This window comes from Oncorhynchus tshawytscha, linkage group LG19 (assembly GCF_018296145.1).
Source record: "Oncorhynchus tshawytscha isolate Ot180627B linkage group LG19, Otsh_v2.0, whole genome shotgun sequence".
Lineage (NCBI taxonomy): Eukaryota > Metazoa > Chordata > Actinopteri > Salmoniformes > Salmonidae > Oncorhynchus > Oncorhynchus tshawytscha.
The window spans coordinates 2,173,527-2,189,612 of NC_056447.1; the positions used below are offsets into that span (position 1 = coordinate 2,173,527).

At 40.1% G+C, this 16,086-nt stretch overlaps 1 protein-coding gene across 1 annotated transcript in view; it reads right to left on the reverse strand.

Moving 5' to 3' along the window:
* Positions 1 to 1,505, reverse strand: part of LOC112218221 (metabotropic glutamate receptor 8-like) — a 223,866-nt gene extending 222,361 nt beyond the window's left edge. The window contains exon 1 of the mRNA XM_024378845.2: positions 1,193 to 1,505. The gene's annotated coding sequence lies outside the window, so the exon portion shown is untranslated. The remainder of the gene's footprint in view (positions 1 to 1,192) is intronic.
* Between the last annotated feature and the right edge of the window lie 14,581 nt (positions 1,506 to 16,086).

A 16,086-nucleotide genomic window follows, 5' to 3' on the forward strand; every position in this document is an offset into this window, starting at 1 on the left:
ATTAAACATCTGTGCAGCCCTCTGAATGATTGTCTCAACCCAAAGTGCCCCCCTTACAAAAACTGCTATATACCAACAGGCTTATTTGTAGACTACCGTAATGACATGCAGCATCAACCCATAACCCAGCGAGTCCATAACGTTTTCTTCAACCCAACAATTGGGACCCACTCATCAACTACAATATCTAAGTGCAGAGCATATATTATCTTTAAATGACTACACACATAAAGCAACAGCCAGTCAAAATGTTAAAAGGCTTTGACTTGAAGATTTGACCCACAGGTGACGATTAAGCAGCCTCCTCCCACTTTGATTCAACACACTGGTTGAATCAACAGCAACATTTTGTCTCAGCCTCATGGCAAAAGGTGTAGAATAGCATGAGATTAGCTATAAAAGTATAATTTTTCTATTTTCCCATGGAATTGTTTTTAGAATAGTAGGAAGTTATTTGAGTCATTGCTCAGACCTTGTGGGCTGTGAAACTGCGGTGTGCCCCTGCTCATTCACCCATCACTGCAAACAAAAGCTATATCAATCAAATGTAGGCATAATAGTTTTTGCAATTAATAGGCCTAAAGTTTTTTAAATTAATACATTTTATAAAGTTATCAAAATGAATTATTTGTATTGTTGAAGACTTGATTGCACACTGCAATGCCCCCCTCAAAATAAAAGAATGTACACTTGTGATGAAGGTGCAATATGATCAATGAGCATGATGATTGAAAGGTGAGAATGTCACTCTGGGATTGTTTTATCAGATAGTATATTCAGTGGTTTGCATTGTACATTTCTTAACTTTTACTCTCTCTCCCTTTCGATCGATTTGGACTCTGTTGATGATGACAGAAATGCGCTTGGAAACATGCATAACGACACAAAATTAACATGCATTTTTTTTGCATCAGTGTTTCCTTCAATGGGGCCACTTTTTTGACCATGTTTTTGAGTATCCACCAGAAAGACATATCACAAGCATACCCTGTGTTAACAGGTCAAAATGTGACTTTGGGTGAATGACTGTAAGCGTGAGTATCGACAATTGATATTGTCAATTTCAAGTCTGTAGGCTATCGCTAAAGTAGAAGATAAAAACAAAACAAAATCGAAACACATTAAAAAAAGAACATGATTCATATCTCAGAATAAATAGTTATTATAAATTCAACAATTAAGTAGGACTTACCTGAGGGTTAGTGAGATCAGGTCCTTCGCGCTCACACTGCCACACCAATGCGGCGCAAGCTTTTGCTCACAGTGCTGAAAAAACACCACAGGAAGCCCGAGCGCGTTTCTTGTCTCGTGGAATCACCCAGTACTCCCACACGACGGTGAATGGTTTTTCAACTCTCTGCTACCTAATGCTTCTCTGATGGTTGTTAGTTGTTGCTGTACATACTGAGCAGTTTATTTCAATTGACTGTTTCAAATCACCATAAACCATGACCACACATGAAAACGTGTGCAGGGACTATTTAGGACGAATTCATATAATTCATGCTCAGAGTGTTTGCCTAGTCCAAAAGTGCATAGTGGCATGTTCCTTCCCTCAAGACATGCATAGCCAGGCTGGTCTCATACACTATACGTAACATAGTCAACATAAATAGGTAAACATTATTATGATATGTTTGGTTTGGTTTGGTTACATAAGACAGATGGTTACTTAAGGAAAAAATGAAAGTGGGATGGTTGGTTGGGTTGTATGGGTTGGCGTACAACACAAAGTCTAGCAACCGAGAGGATGAGAGTTTGAATCTCATCATGGACAACTTTAGCTTTTTAGCTACTTTGAAACAACTTAGCATGTTAGTTAATTAACCCTTCCCCTAACCTTAACCCCTTTAGCTAACCCTTCCCCTAAACCCAATCCTTTTAGTTAACCCTTCCTCTAACCCTAACTCTTTAACCTAACTCATAAACTTAACCCTAACCTTAACCCCAAGCCTAGCTAACGTTAGCCAGCCAGCCACCTAGCTAGAATTTGTACACATCATACATTTCAAATTCTTAACATATTGCACAAAATTTTCAAATTTGTAATATATAATACGAATTTTAATGCATAATATATCAGAAGAAATGGGTGGTGGACATCCACAAATCAATACATACCATATGAAACGTAACAGAACCACAATTTAGCTTTCTCGGTTTACGTACATAATAAGACAAAATTCTCTGACACCAGGTTGCAGCCAGCATCCGATTTTATTTGGTGTGTTACAATTTCAAACTGGCAATTGTACGGCACTGATAGCCTACTGTGGGTTGGACATGCCACACCATGACAGCCTACATAAAGACGATGTAGCCTAGTCTAGTCTTATCTGTAGTTTTCAAAGGACATTACTTTCAAAGACTACAGGCTAGAATATTATAAACTATCTCAAAGATGCTTGCGAATTATACCAGGGAGGTAATTCAGATCATTCAACATTAGTTCGGAAATACTAAGAGAAAACATAATCATATTTCTTACTTACACTCTTAGAGACAAACGGACATGTATTTGTATAAGTAGGATAAAATGCCTACGGCTCTCATCAAGCAAATATTCCCAGTGGGAAAACATTTGCACAGTGGATGTTGAAACGGGAGTTTTCGTTGCCGACACGGTTAGGAAATGCAGTCCCATTGCGCCATCGTGTGCGTGTAAAATAGTCTAGTCAAGTGTAGCAGAGCTTGTCTGGGTAAAATATCAACGCAAACCCAACACCTGAAGTAGAAAAATAAGGCCATATCCTGATTATTGTACGGGTATACAGTAGGCCAAGGTCTGTAGTTATTATATAAGGAATACAATGTGTTGCACTGACAGTGAATGTAGCTGGCTTGCGCATGTGCCTTGAGGAAACAGGCCTGGATGCAGGCAGACAATAATTCTATATATTTTTTCTGGACTGCCTGCTTCCTATTTCGAAAACTGTCTGTGTACATTTTACGAGAAATAATTACTGCCATTTGTATTTGCTGTGCATTACAGGTCAAATAGGCCACATTGATGAAAGTAAAAATGTGAATGGTCTCAACCCACTGGGCAAAAACTAATTGAATCAATGTTGATTCCACAACATTTCAGCAAAAAAAAGTATATATCCCAGCTAACAATGATCTGTCGGTCCGCCAGCATTTTTTGGGTGGCACGCCGTCAGCGACTTGCCGTGGTCGGGCCTCCGGCGGCAGACTGGCAATCGGCCCACTAGCGATTCTTGAGCGGCAGGCCGCTATGCTAGGTGGAGGTCTTACCTTCAGTGGAGGAACTTCGGCATGTCGAAATGCAGACCAATGTGTGCGACCCTCTGTAACAACTTCTCATGAATTGAATAAGTTCTGCTACTATTGCTGAAAACAATACATATATATTTCAATATAAACCACACGGATTTGACAAGAATTGAACTGTACCATTCAGCTTTGTCTGGTTCCACATTTTGTAATCATAATGCAATTTCAATGGTATAGCAAGTTCCACTACTTGTGTGTGTTCTTACAAGTAGATAGCTTGCATACTTTCACTTTTAAGTAACCTATTCAGTAATCTTGGGCATTGTGGAGGAGAGTTTTAGTGAATATAGAACAAAAAATGACAGGAAATGCATCTTTATTTCACAACAATACACAAAATAAGATATGGTATAAGGTATAGGTTAACAATACTACATCCAACCAGTCTTATTCTTGCATGACTCTGTTGAGGAAATGCAGCAGCTAGAAATCTTAAAGTCCAAATCTCTGCCATTACATGTGGCGCACCAGCAATGAGTCTGACCGTTGGAAGGCAACAGAGTTTAGTACATTTCTCTTGTACACTGGGCCTGTCTGTTTAAAAGGGAATATTCCAAGGGTGATGTATGAAAACTTCATGTTGCTTGCAGTTCCCATGACCATCTTCCTAAGTGTGTCCTTGTGTGCAGACCACACAGACTACGCTGGAAACCTCCTGGTTTTGTTTGTGGACCACTGCAGCTGCCTGTATGTGAAGGAAAACATAACATATAACATGCATTGCCTAACCATGTCAGTCTCGGAAGCACAAGCATTTGGTGATCCTGACAATATCTCTTGCTTGCCCTTCCATCATTTTTTTGGCCAGTTAAAAATAATTATAAGAAAACAAAACAAGCCTTTTAGAGCAGGTTCATAAATGACCAGCATGGTCATATAATAATAAGGGCAGGTTATATGGAGGCTGTTAGAAAGAGAGGCCATGAAGGCAACACAGTCAGATGCTGAGAAAACACTACAAAAGCAGCATGACAATGGCACAGTTCCAAATGGTCTAACAGTGAAAGAGCAGTATTAAAAAAATGCAGTTCACTCACTTCTCTGTGCAGATGTCCACTGGGAATAACTGTGTCCAGTTGAGGAACAAGGAAGTTGTCCTAGTGCAAAACCTGCTGGTGGAGGAAAACTTTGATTGTGTACAAAACATTTAGGACAGACCTTTAAGAGAGACCTTTCCCATAAACCCTTTCCCATAAACCCTGTCATCATCACTGCTTGATGTTTTCCATCTCTCTGGATTGAAGGATGAACTTCTTTTCACTTGAGCCACAAACGTGCTACGGAAGTTTAATCTACTCCCGTGCAAAGGAGGCTTTGCTGGGATGCCATTGCTCCATTTGTAGGATGCAAAGCAGCAATATTTTTTTTTTTAAATGTTTTCCCGTTATCTCTTTTCCAGGTAAATTGTCAGTAAAAGACATTACAGAAAATTTATTATTTACTTGAAGGGATTTTCTTAAACTAGATTAGATTTTCTTAAACTTAATTAGATGTTACAATTGTGAAATGTTTGAGTAAACTAATCTAATTGAGTGCCCTTATTTGCTCTTTTGTTCACAGTACCATATTTGCTGTGGTTAATTTCCTGAACGAAGATGACAGTTTAGCTGTCATCTCAAAAACCTGATGCACCAAGGACAAATGTTATTGGCCTCCATACAAGAGCCAAGAGAGGTTCATTCTTCAGGCTAGGGTCCATTTCTCTCCATTTCCGCCTGACTTGACATGCCCAAAGTAAACTGCCTGTTGCTCAGGCCCTGAAGCCAGGATATGCATATACTTGGTACCATTGGAAGACAACACTCTGAAGTTTGTAGAAATGTTAAAATAAATGTAGGAAACTATACACAATAGATATGGTAGGAGATAATCCAAAGAAAAACCAAGAAAAACCAACCAGAATTGTTTTTTGAGAGCCCATGCTCTTCCATTAGAACGTAAAGGGAAAAAATGTAATCCAGCTCCCAGTATGCAATTCCTATGGCTTCCACTGGATGTCAGTAGTTTTTGTTCAAGGTTTCAGGCTTGTTTCTTCCCAAACGAGGAAGAATTATGTTTTAGTACTGGGATACAGACTTGGAAATCAGTCTGTGCATGCGTGACGAAGAGGATGCGCACCTGCTAATATCGTTTTCCTATTGAACATACTTCTTTCCATATGAAATATTATACTTTAATTACATTTTAGGGTACCTGAGGATTAAATAGAAATGTATTTTGACTTGTTTTAACAAAGTTTAGCGGGAGCTTTTTGGATTCCTTTATCTGCATGTTGAACGAGTGGATTACTCAAAATGATGGTGACAACTAAACAGACTTTTTGGGATATAAAGAAGGATTTTATCTAACAAAACCGACACTACATGTTATAGCTGGGACCCTTTATATGAGAAATCAGAGGAAGATTTTCAAAAAGTAAGTGAATATTGAATCGCTATTTGTGAATTTATGAAACCTGTGCTGGTGAAACCTGTGCTGGTGGAAAAATATTTTGATGTGGGGCACTGTCCTCAAACAATCGCATGGCATGCTTTCGCTGTAATTACTACTGTATATCAGACAGTGAAGTTAGATTAAAAAGAATTTAAGCTTTCAATCGATATAAGACACTTGTATGTACCTACATGTATAATATCCGTAATGTATTAATATTTATTTGAATTGCGCGCCCTCTAGTTTCACTGGAAGTTGTCCCGCTAGCGGGACGCCTAGCTCTAACATCCGGAATCTGTGTGAACTAGTTAAGACCATTGACGATATAGTTTTAGATAGTAAGGTGCACCTGTAATTGTTTTAAACCTGTACCCCATTTTAGAAGTTTTGAAAGATGTAAATGTATGAGTTGCATTATCCAAGGAACTAACCATGAGATAGAAATTAGAAAATATTCCTGCAGGTTACAATATTGTCCAAAAAAAACTAATTGATTAGGTATGTTTAGGAATGGCATTGTGTAACTATGATATGAGAGTTGTGTGAATGTGGAGATGAGTCTTAATCTGAAGTTTGGATAATAACATATAGAAATATGCTAAATCAGATGACTGAAATTTCGATAATAAGCTTTGATATAAGATTATCTTGGAGTTCTGTTCCTTCACTGCCCATCATAGAATATCACGAAATGGTATTGAGAGCAGTATGATTTTTTAGAAAGCAGCGGAAGGTCTATAGTTCCAAGGAGGCTCGATTTTGCCATGCTCTCTGGAAGGTTAGAGAACCGGTCATTGTCCGGGAAACAAAAGTAAACATTTTTGGTTCCGCTGGTAGTGTATTTGGAGAGCTGCTTTGAAGCTGTGGAGCGCCCTTGAAAACACAAATGGAATGGTTGATGTTGTCACAGCATTCAGAGGTGGTAGAAGGATCGGACCAAAGCGCAGCGTGGTAACTGTTCATGATGATGTATTCAAAATTAACTGAACACTGAAATACAAAACAATAAATGATGTGAACAAAACGAAAACTGAAACTGTACCGTGTGGACCAAAACACTCACACGGAAACAAACACCCACAACTCAGTGAAACCCAGGCTACCTAAGTATGATTCTCAATCAGGGACAACGATTGACAGCTGCCTCTGATTGAGAACCATACTAGGCCGAACTCAAAACCCCAACATAGAAAAATACACATAGACTGCCCACCCAACTCACGCCCTGACCATACTAAAACAAAGACAAAACAAAGGAACTAAGGTCAGAACGTGACAGAAGTGAGTATCTAAGAATTTCTCACGTTTTATGTGGATTCTGTGAAGATATGAAAATATGATGAATTGTATGTGTGTATAATCGATTTTCTAGAGATTTGACAAAGTAATACTAGGAATATGAGATGCAACTTAATATTTAAACAACCAATATGTAGATGTACATAGGTTTTGAGTTGGTCTCTAATTGGATAATTTGATAAAGATGAGGTTTAAGCATTATTAAACTGTCTACAAAGTCTGGGCAATTGTCTCAGAAACTGATTGGAGCGTGTCCATTTTCGGGTAATTTACCCTAACGATGTAACTATAAAACGCTTATTGTACTTTTTCCATCCGGGTACTACATTTGAAATAAAACTGCCCTTGAATGAAAATTAGTATGAGAGGAGTTGCTAGATTTAGTGAATAAACCTTTTCCCATAAATTTAGAGAGAATTAAGATGGAATCTCGACGTAAATTATAACATCGTATAACGCCTAGGGTATCCATGAAACTAATTATCATTGCGGGATTAACCTCTCTGGGATCGTTCGGGACGCTAGTGTCATGACATTGGCCTGGGGGGTAGGTTTATGACAGTCATAAATACCTCTTCCCCTCTTTTTTCTCTCTCTACCCTAATGAGGTTACATTTACAAAACCCTTGGTTAACATAGAGATTCTGGGAACATCAGAAGGTGGGGGGAAATGAACTATATTCTGGTAATCCGAACAATTGAACATATGCGGTGGTACTTAATGAATATGATGTCAGTTCGGTTGTCATCTGAGACATTCTCATCAATGACAAGATGACATAAACTGATGGAAAGTGGACTACTGGAGTGGAAAGTCTACACATCAGAGTTATCGGATTTACATGGAATTGTTGTTCAATTTAAATGTTTGAATATGAAATTATTCGTGATGGGATGAAATGTGATTTTAGCTTCTAAAATGTGAGATTTGGGTTTTCATAAGATATGGCTCTGCTCAATCAGTGGCCCGCCCCTGTGAAGGGACATGGGCTATAAAACTTTTCAAACACGCCCTCCTCTCCCTTCCTATATAAGCCCTTGACGAGAATATAACCTCCTGTTCCGAGGATGTAAGATGACGGTCCGCTGTCAGAATGGTTCAGATAATAACTACAGAACAAAGCCAACATCAGCGTGAGCTTTGGTTGCGAATGGTATGAACTTTGAACTCTTATTCACTACAGAAGTGATACCTCCTAGCCGTTGAGTTAGCAACAGCAGATGCAACGAGGGTTAGGAAGGAACAGACAGAGTATACCGTCTATCACCCAACGACGTTACTACAACGTATCCAAATTGACAACCAGAGACATTCTTCAAAGGACTCGGTTGGGCAACACGGCCTTCCATCTACCACCAACCTACCGAAGCGCAGCTCAGAGTAAATATTTATTGCATTTTCCTTTTCCAAATGGGCGGTAATTTAGAATGCATAAGATACTGTATTTACGGTAGCACAGCTTCTTCCCCTTTTTCCTCAGTCTTCCCGCTCTTTCACTCAAGCCCAGCCCCTTTTCTTTTGTGTAACCAGCTGTCATATCTGTTCCGCCCGCTAGGGACGTTTTCCTTTATGACGTAATTTCTAATCAAGTTATGATTTAATTATTTGTATGTGTAATTCTGTGTGATTAGTTAGGTATTTAGTAAATAAATGATTAAACCCAATTTTGTATTGCTGATTCAAATTGTTAGCCAGGGTTCGTGCAAATAACCAAGAATTTACAACTTTCAGATGAGACTGAATTAAGAGGACGATTAATATTGACTGCTATTGATGTAAAATATTACTAGGTCTTTAAGAGTTTATTTGGAAGATAACAGCTCTATAAATGTTATTTTGTGGTGCCCGACTCTCTAGTTAATTACATTTACATGATTAGCTCAATCAGGTGATATTAATTACAGAGAAATTATTTTATAGAACAGCATGTCATATCACTTAATCCGGCATAGCCAAAGACACAACACTAGCGTCCCACCTCGCCAACAGCCAGTGAAATTGCAGGGTGCCAAATTCAAAACAACAGAAATCTCGTAATTAAAATCCCTCAACCATACAAGTATTTTACACCATTTTAAAGATACACTTCTCGTTAATCCAACCACAGTGTCCGATTTCAAAAAGGCTTTTCGGCGAAAGCAGAACATATTATTACGTTAGGTCAGCAACTAGTTACAGAAAGCATTCAGCCATTTTCCAACCAAAGAGAGGTGTCACAAAAAGCAGAAATATAGATAAAATGAATGACTAACCTTTAACAATCTTCATCAGATGACACTCCCAGGACTCAATGTTACACAATATATGTACGTTTTGTTCGATCAAGTTCATGTTTATATCCAAAAACCTCCGTTTACATTGGCGCCATGTTAAGAAATGCCTCCAAAACATCTGGAAAAATTGCAGAGAACCACATCAAATAACAGAAATACTCATCATAAACTTTGATGAAAGATACATGTTTTACATAGAATTAAAGATAAACTTGTTCTTAATGCAACCGCTGTGTCAGATTTCAAAAAAGCTTTACGGCAAAAGCACAATATTCAATAATCTGAGAACAACGTTCAGCCACAAATGCAAGCCATACAGTTACCCGCCAAAATGTGGAGTCAACAAAAGTCATAAATAGCATTAGAAATCTTCCCTTACCTTTGCTGATCTTCGTCGGAATGCACTCCCAGGACTCCCACTTTCACAAGAAATGTTTGTTTTGTTCGATTTTGTCCATATTTATGTCCAAATATCTCCGTTTTGTTTGCGCGTTTAGTTCACTATTCCAAAGGCACAATGCGTGAGCGCAAAATAAAAACAAATAGTCAAAAGAGTTCCATTACAGTTTGTAGAAACATGTCAAACGATGTTTACAATCAATCCTTAGGGTCTTTTTATAATAAATCTTCAATAATGTTCCAACCGGACAATAGCGTATTCATTACAGAGGAAAAAGAGGGAACAGCGCACCCACGTGACCGCGCAGTAAACAACTGATTGGCCAAAGCGTAGTCCACTTGTTGAAGCAGCTCTTATTCGACACCCTACCACAATAGAAGCCTCAAACAACTTTCTAAAGACATCTGCTTGAAGCCTTGGGAAGTGCAATCTGGACCCATAGACACAGCATATTGGATAGGCAATCACTTAAATAAAATTACAAACCTCAGATTTCCCACTTCCTGGTGGATTTGTCTCAGGTTTTCACCTGTAATATGAGTTCTGTTATACTCACGGACATTCAAACAGTTTTAGAAACTTCAGAGTGTTTTCTATGCAATACTACTAATAATATGCATATATCAGCATCTGGGACAGAGTAGCAGGCAGTTTACTCTGGGCACCTTATTCATCCAAGCTACTCAATACTGCGCCCGTCACCAAGAAGTTAAAACCTCTCGATTCACCCATCCCGTTACCGGGATCATTTTCGTCAACCTCCGCTGAATTGCAGAGCGCCAAATTTTCATGAAATCGCAAGTGCAATATAACAAAACACAGCTTAGCTTGTTCTTAATCCACATGCCGTGTCAGATTTCAAAAAAGCTTTTCGGCGAAAGCATACCAAGCGTTTATGTAAGGACATCTCTCTCAGTAGACAAAACATTACAAACAGCTAGCAGCCAAGTATATTGGGATTGAAAGTCAGAAAAGCAATAAAATAAATTGCTTACCTTTGATGATCTTCAGATGTTTGCACTCACAAGACTCCCAGTACTACAATAAATGTTCCTTTTGTTCCATAAAGATTATTTTTATATCCAAAACACCTCCATTTGGTTGGCGCGTTATGTTCAAAAATCCACAGGCTCGAGCGGTCACGACGGAGCAGACGAAAATTCCAAATAGTATCCGTAAAGTTCGTAGAAACATGTAAAAAAAAATTATAATCAATCCTCAGGTTGTTTTTACAAAATATAATCGATACTACTTCAACCGGAACTGTAGCTTCTTCAATAGGAGAGAGAGAGAAAATGTTTGTTCCAAGCTGTTGCGCATGCAAAATGCTGCTGGCACCCAGCCATACAATTACGCGATGTGATCTTTCTCACTTATTTTTTTAAATAAAAGCATGAAGCTATGTCTAAAGACTGTTCACACCATGGGGAAGCCATAGGAAAAGGAATCCGGTTGATATCCCTTTAAATGGAGCGAAGGCAGGCAATGGAACAGGGAGCTTTCAGGAAAAACAGCACTTCCGGGTTGGATTTTCCTCAGGTTTTCGCCTGCAATATCAGTTCTGTTATACTCTAAGACAATATTTTGACAGTTTTGGAAACTTTAGAGTGTTTTCAATCCTAATCTGACAATTATATGCATATTGTGTTTCATGTTTCATTTGGGTATGTTTTTCATCCAAACATCAAAATACTGCCCCCTACACTCAAGAGGTATTAAAGTCTTGGACATTTCATACGTGTGAATCCGAAAAAGAAGAGAAAGTTGTCAAGTTTGTTTTTAACCTTACGATAGAGGTAAGCGCAGAACGTTAATTGAGAATGGATTATATTTTTGTGCTACTGGTAAGAATAGAAGAGTTAGTCGTGCTTAGTCGTTAGTCGTGCAAAATGGATTGCAGTTTGAGTTTGAGTTTATTTGTATTTTTACAGGGACAGTAATCATTAATCAACGTTTCAGTAAAAGTGACGATCTTAGCCAGCTGGATAATTTTCGACCTCAGTCCCTGATACAGACAATCAAGGAGCAGTGAGCACATAGAACAAGCAACACATAGCACGCAAAAAAGAAACAAAACCATATACATAAAAGCAACAAAGTGTTTCCATGGCTACTACTAGCTACAGACAACATGGAAAGCGGAAATACACAGCTAGGGATTATTTTCACTATTCTGATTGGCCTTTAGCCATGTCTTCATGTTATTTTTGAAGGTGTGATAGGTGGTACAGTTTTGTGTGTCTGATGGCAGGGTATTCCAGACAGAGAAAGCAGATTGATTAAAGGTGATGTTTCCTTAATGCTAAATGGCATACCTGGCTAGCGCATTTAAAATAATTGGAATTCACCATTTCTGAGGGTCACTTAGATGGTCACAGAGACACTTTTCAGAATGAGGTCCTTCTTCCAATAGGGTTTCACCAGGTACCATGCTTCACACAGAACCCAGTCACCCTGGCCCCTCACCCCTACAGACCGCACCAATCCCCACTGTAATCAATTCAGTGTCAGGGCGGCTCTAGGTCGCCCACAACTGACCAACGATAGGTGTCTTTGAGTTGACTAACTCTCAAGTCATCCTCCACTGAGTCGGCCCTGTTCATGCCTCCAAGGTGCCCCCCTCACACAGGAATACACACTCAGAGCCTATGTAACAGGCTTTTCTTAAAAACTCGACTTTGCATGTTTCGCTTTAAAAGAATAATACGTTTGAGATGTGGTATCCACTCGGCTCGCTGCCTCTCAGATCATGGGTGGATCCATCTGCTCCGTTCCCGAAGTGTGGTCTCCCTGAGATCCCAAGTTTGAGGGATCCCTCGTGCTCGATTTACCCAGGTCGTCAGGAGCGGTCACCAAGTAAGATTCACATCACATCCTTGCCGCCAAATGTGGTGGTTAATTTCTTTACTATCAAATGAGGAAAGAAAAACGTATCAGACAAGTCAGAAATATACTTAAACTAAATCTTTATTCACTTATTAATAAGGGAACAGGTCAATCCAACGCACACATATAAAGTGAATCGATTGAGTGCTCTACGATAATGATGGCTGGTCGACGAATCACCCTCAGATGATTCGTTGAGAGCCCCGAGACAAAGGTACAATGGTCTTTTATAGCCAAGATACACCCCCTACATGACGAACAACAGATGTATGGAATGGGTCACAAGGTTAAGATTTGTATGAAAGATACTTATAATTCACAGCAGTCAGTATCTGCTGTAAAAACAGTTCTCTTTGTATAGAGACTAAGGTCTGGCCCTGGGGTCATCTCTCCCTGGTACCATATAGAACAGAAACATTATCTCATGCTCTGGAATCCGGTCTCTTTTGGTTTTATCATCCAAAAGACATTGTAAATCTCCTGTCAGTGTTATTTCCCAGAGGCCCACTTTCAGTTCACACAGACCCAATAGTTTTAAGAACCCTCTATTCTGTTGCATAAAACAACCATTTGATGCAATAAAAGTATTATAACATAATCTTGCAATTTTGCTCTCACAGCCTGCTCTAAGGTTTGTCCTTCATCCCCCTGCAGGACCGGAGCAGATCAACGACCAGACAATATCAAGACCAAAACCACCACCACCCGCCCATCTGAATAAGATGACCGGGATGAACCTAGAAGGGATTTGCCACTAAAACACGTGAGGCTGAAGTTAATTCTCAACAAGGAGGCTGCTAGGGACGGCGCTGCCAAACGCCAGGGAGCAGCCGCCAGACCAGAAACCATGACCTGCCTGGAATTCAGCAGGGCAGTTCTACAGAGAGGTATGGTCTTTGTGCAGTCTGACCTGCACTGCCTGGTGAAATCCCAAGGGGCCAAGATTAATTTGAAGCCAGCCCAGGATTCATTTGAAGCCCCCCAGTTATTAGAACAGTTTTGGTTAAAACAAAGATACTGCCCCGTTATAATCATCACAAATGGTCCTTTTATTCTATAAATTCTGTCGTGATATCCCCAAAAGGTCAATTTAATTGGCGCGTTGGATTCAGAAAATACACCGGTTCCAACTCGCGCAACATGACTACAAAGTATCTAATCAGTTACCTGTGAACTTGATTCAAACATTTCAAACAACTTTCCTTATCCAACTGTAGGTATTTTTAAATGTAAATAATTGATCAAATTTAAGACGGAATAAACTGTGTTTATTACCGGACGAAAACAAAGTGGAGCAAGCTTTCAGGTCGTGCGTCCCAACCACAACAATACACTTGGCTATCCACCCAGATAGGAAATGGCTACTTCTTCATTTCTCAAAGGAAAAACATCAACCAATTTCTAAAGACTGTTGACATCTACTGGAAGCAATAGGAACTGCAAGCAAGTGCCTTAAAAATCTAGATCATTGAAAAGAGAGTGACTTAAAAAAAAAAATCCTGGATGGTTTGTCCTCAGGGTTTCGCATGCCAAATAATTTCTGTTTTACTCACAGATATAATTTTAACAGTTTCAGAAACTTTAGAGTGTTTTCTATCCAAATCTACCAATTATACGCATATCCTTCTGGGCCTAAGTAGCAGGCCGTTTACTTTGGGCACACTTTTCATCCGGACGTGAAAATAGTGCCCCCTAGCCTTAAGAAGTTTAAGAAGCGCACATGGTGCCACCTACAGTACAGAGCCAGATCCGCAGCTAATATAACATTTTGTTACAGCCTTATTAAAAAATGTATTAAATTGTTTTTTTCGCTCATCAATCAAGACACAATACCCCATAATGACAAAGCAAAAACAGGTTTTTAGATATTTTTGCACATTTTTTAAAATGCAGTACTTTGTTGAAGCACCTTTGACAGTGATTACAGCCTCATGATTTCTTGGGTATGGCACTACAAGCTTCGCACAACTGTATTCGGGGAGTTTCTCACATTCTTCTCTGCAGATCCCCTCAAGCTCTGTCAGGTTGGATGGGGATCGTTGCTGCACAGCTATTTTCAGGTCTCTCAAAAGATGTTAGATCGGGTTCAAGTCCCGAAGCCACTCTTGTGTTGTCTTGGCTGTGTGCTTAGGGTCATTGTACAGTTGGATGGTGAACCTTTGGCCAAGTCTGAGGTCCTAAGCAGGTTTTCATCAAGGATCTCTCTTTACTTTGCTTCGTTCATCTTTCCATTGATCCTGACTAGTATCCCAGTCCTGGCGCTGAAAAACATCCCATCAGCATGATGCTGCCACCACCATGCCTCACTGTAGGGATGGTGCCAGGTTTCTTCCAGATGTGATGCTTGGCATTCAGACCAAAGAGTTCAATCTTGAATTCATCAGACCAGAGAATCTTGTTTCTCGTGGTCTGAGAGTCCTTTAGGTGCCTTGAGGCAAACTCCAGACTCCAAATTAAGTCAAATTTGTCACATGCGCCGAATACGACAGGTGTAAACCCTACAGTGAAATGCTTACTTACAAGCCTCTAACCAACAATGCAGTTTTAAGAAAATACAAAAAAAAGTAAGAGATAAGAATAACAAATAATTAAAGATCAGCAGTAAATAACAATAGCGGGGCTATATACAGGGGGTACCGGTACAGAGTTAATGTCAATGTGCGGTGGCACCAGTGTCAAGGTAATTTAGGTAATATGTACATACATGTAGGTATAGTTACTAAAGTGACCATGCATAGATAATAACAGAGTAGCAGCAGCATTCCAGGGGGGGCGGCAATGCAAATAGTCTGGGTAGCCATTTAATTAGCTGTTCAGGAGTCTTATGGGTTGGAAGCTATTTTGGAGCCTCTTGGACCTAGACTTGGCGCTCCGGTACCACTTGCCGTGCGGTAGCAGAGTGAACAGCCTATGGCTAGGGTGGCTGGAGTCTTTTACTATTTTTAGGGCCTTCCTCTAGCACCGCCTGGTATAGAGGTCCTGGATGGCAGGAAGCTTGGCCCCGGTGATGCACTGGGCCTTGCGGTCGGAGGCCGAGCAGTTGTCATACCAGGCAGTGATGCAACCCGTCAGGATGCTCTCGATGGTGCAGCTGTAAAACCTTTTGAGGATCTGAGGACCCATGCCAAAACTTTTCAGTCTCCTGAGGGGGAATAGGTTTTGTTGTGCCCTCTTCACGAATGTCCTGGTGTGCTTGGACAATGTTTGTTGGTGATGTGGACGCCAAGGAACTTAAAGCTCTCAACCTGCTCCACTACAGCCCCGTCGATGATAATGAAGGCGTGCTCCCTATAGACTCATCGGTGACCAGGCCTACCACTGTTGTGTCATCAGCAAACGTAATGATGGTGTTGGAGTCGTGCCTGGCCATGGCAGTCATGAGTGAACAGGGAGTAAAGGAGGGGGCTGAGCACGCACCCCTGAGGGGCCCCTGTGTTGAGGATCAGTGTCAAATGTGTTGTTACCTACCCTTACCACCTGGGGGCAGCCCGTCAGAAAGT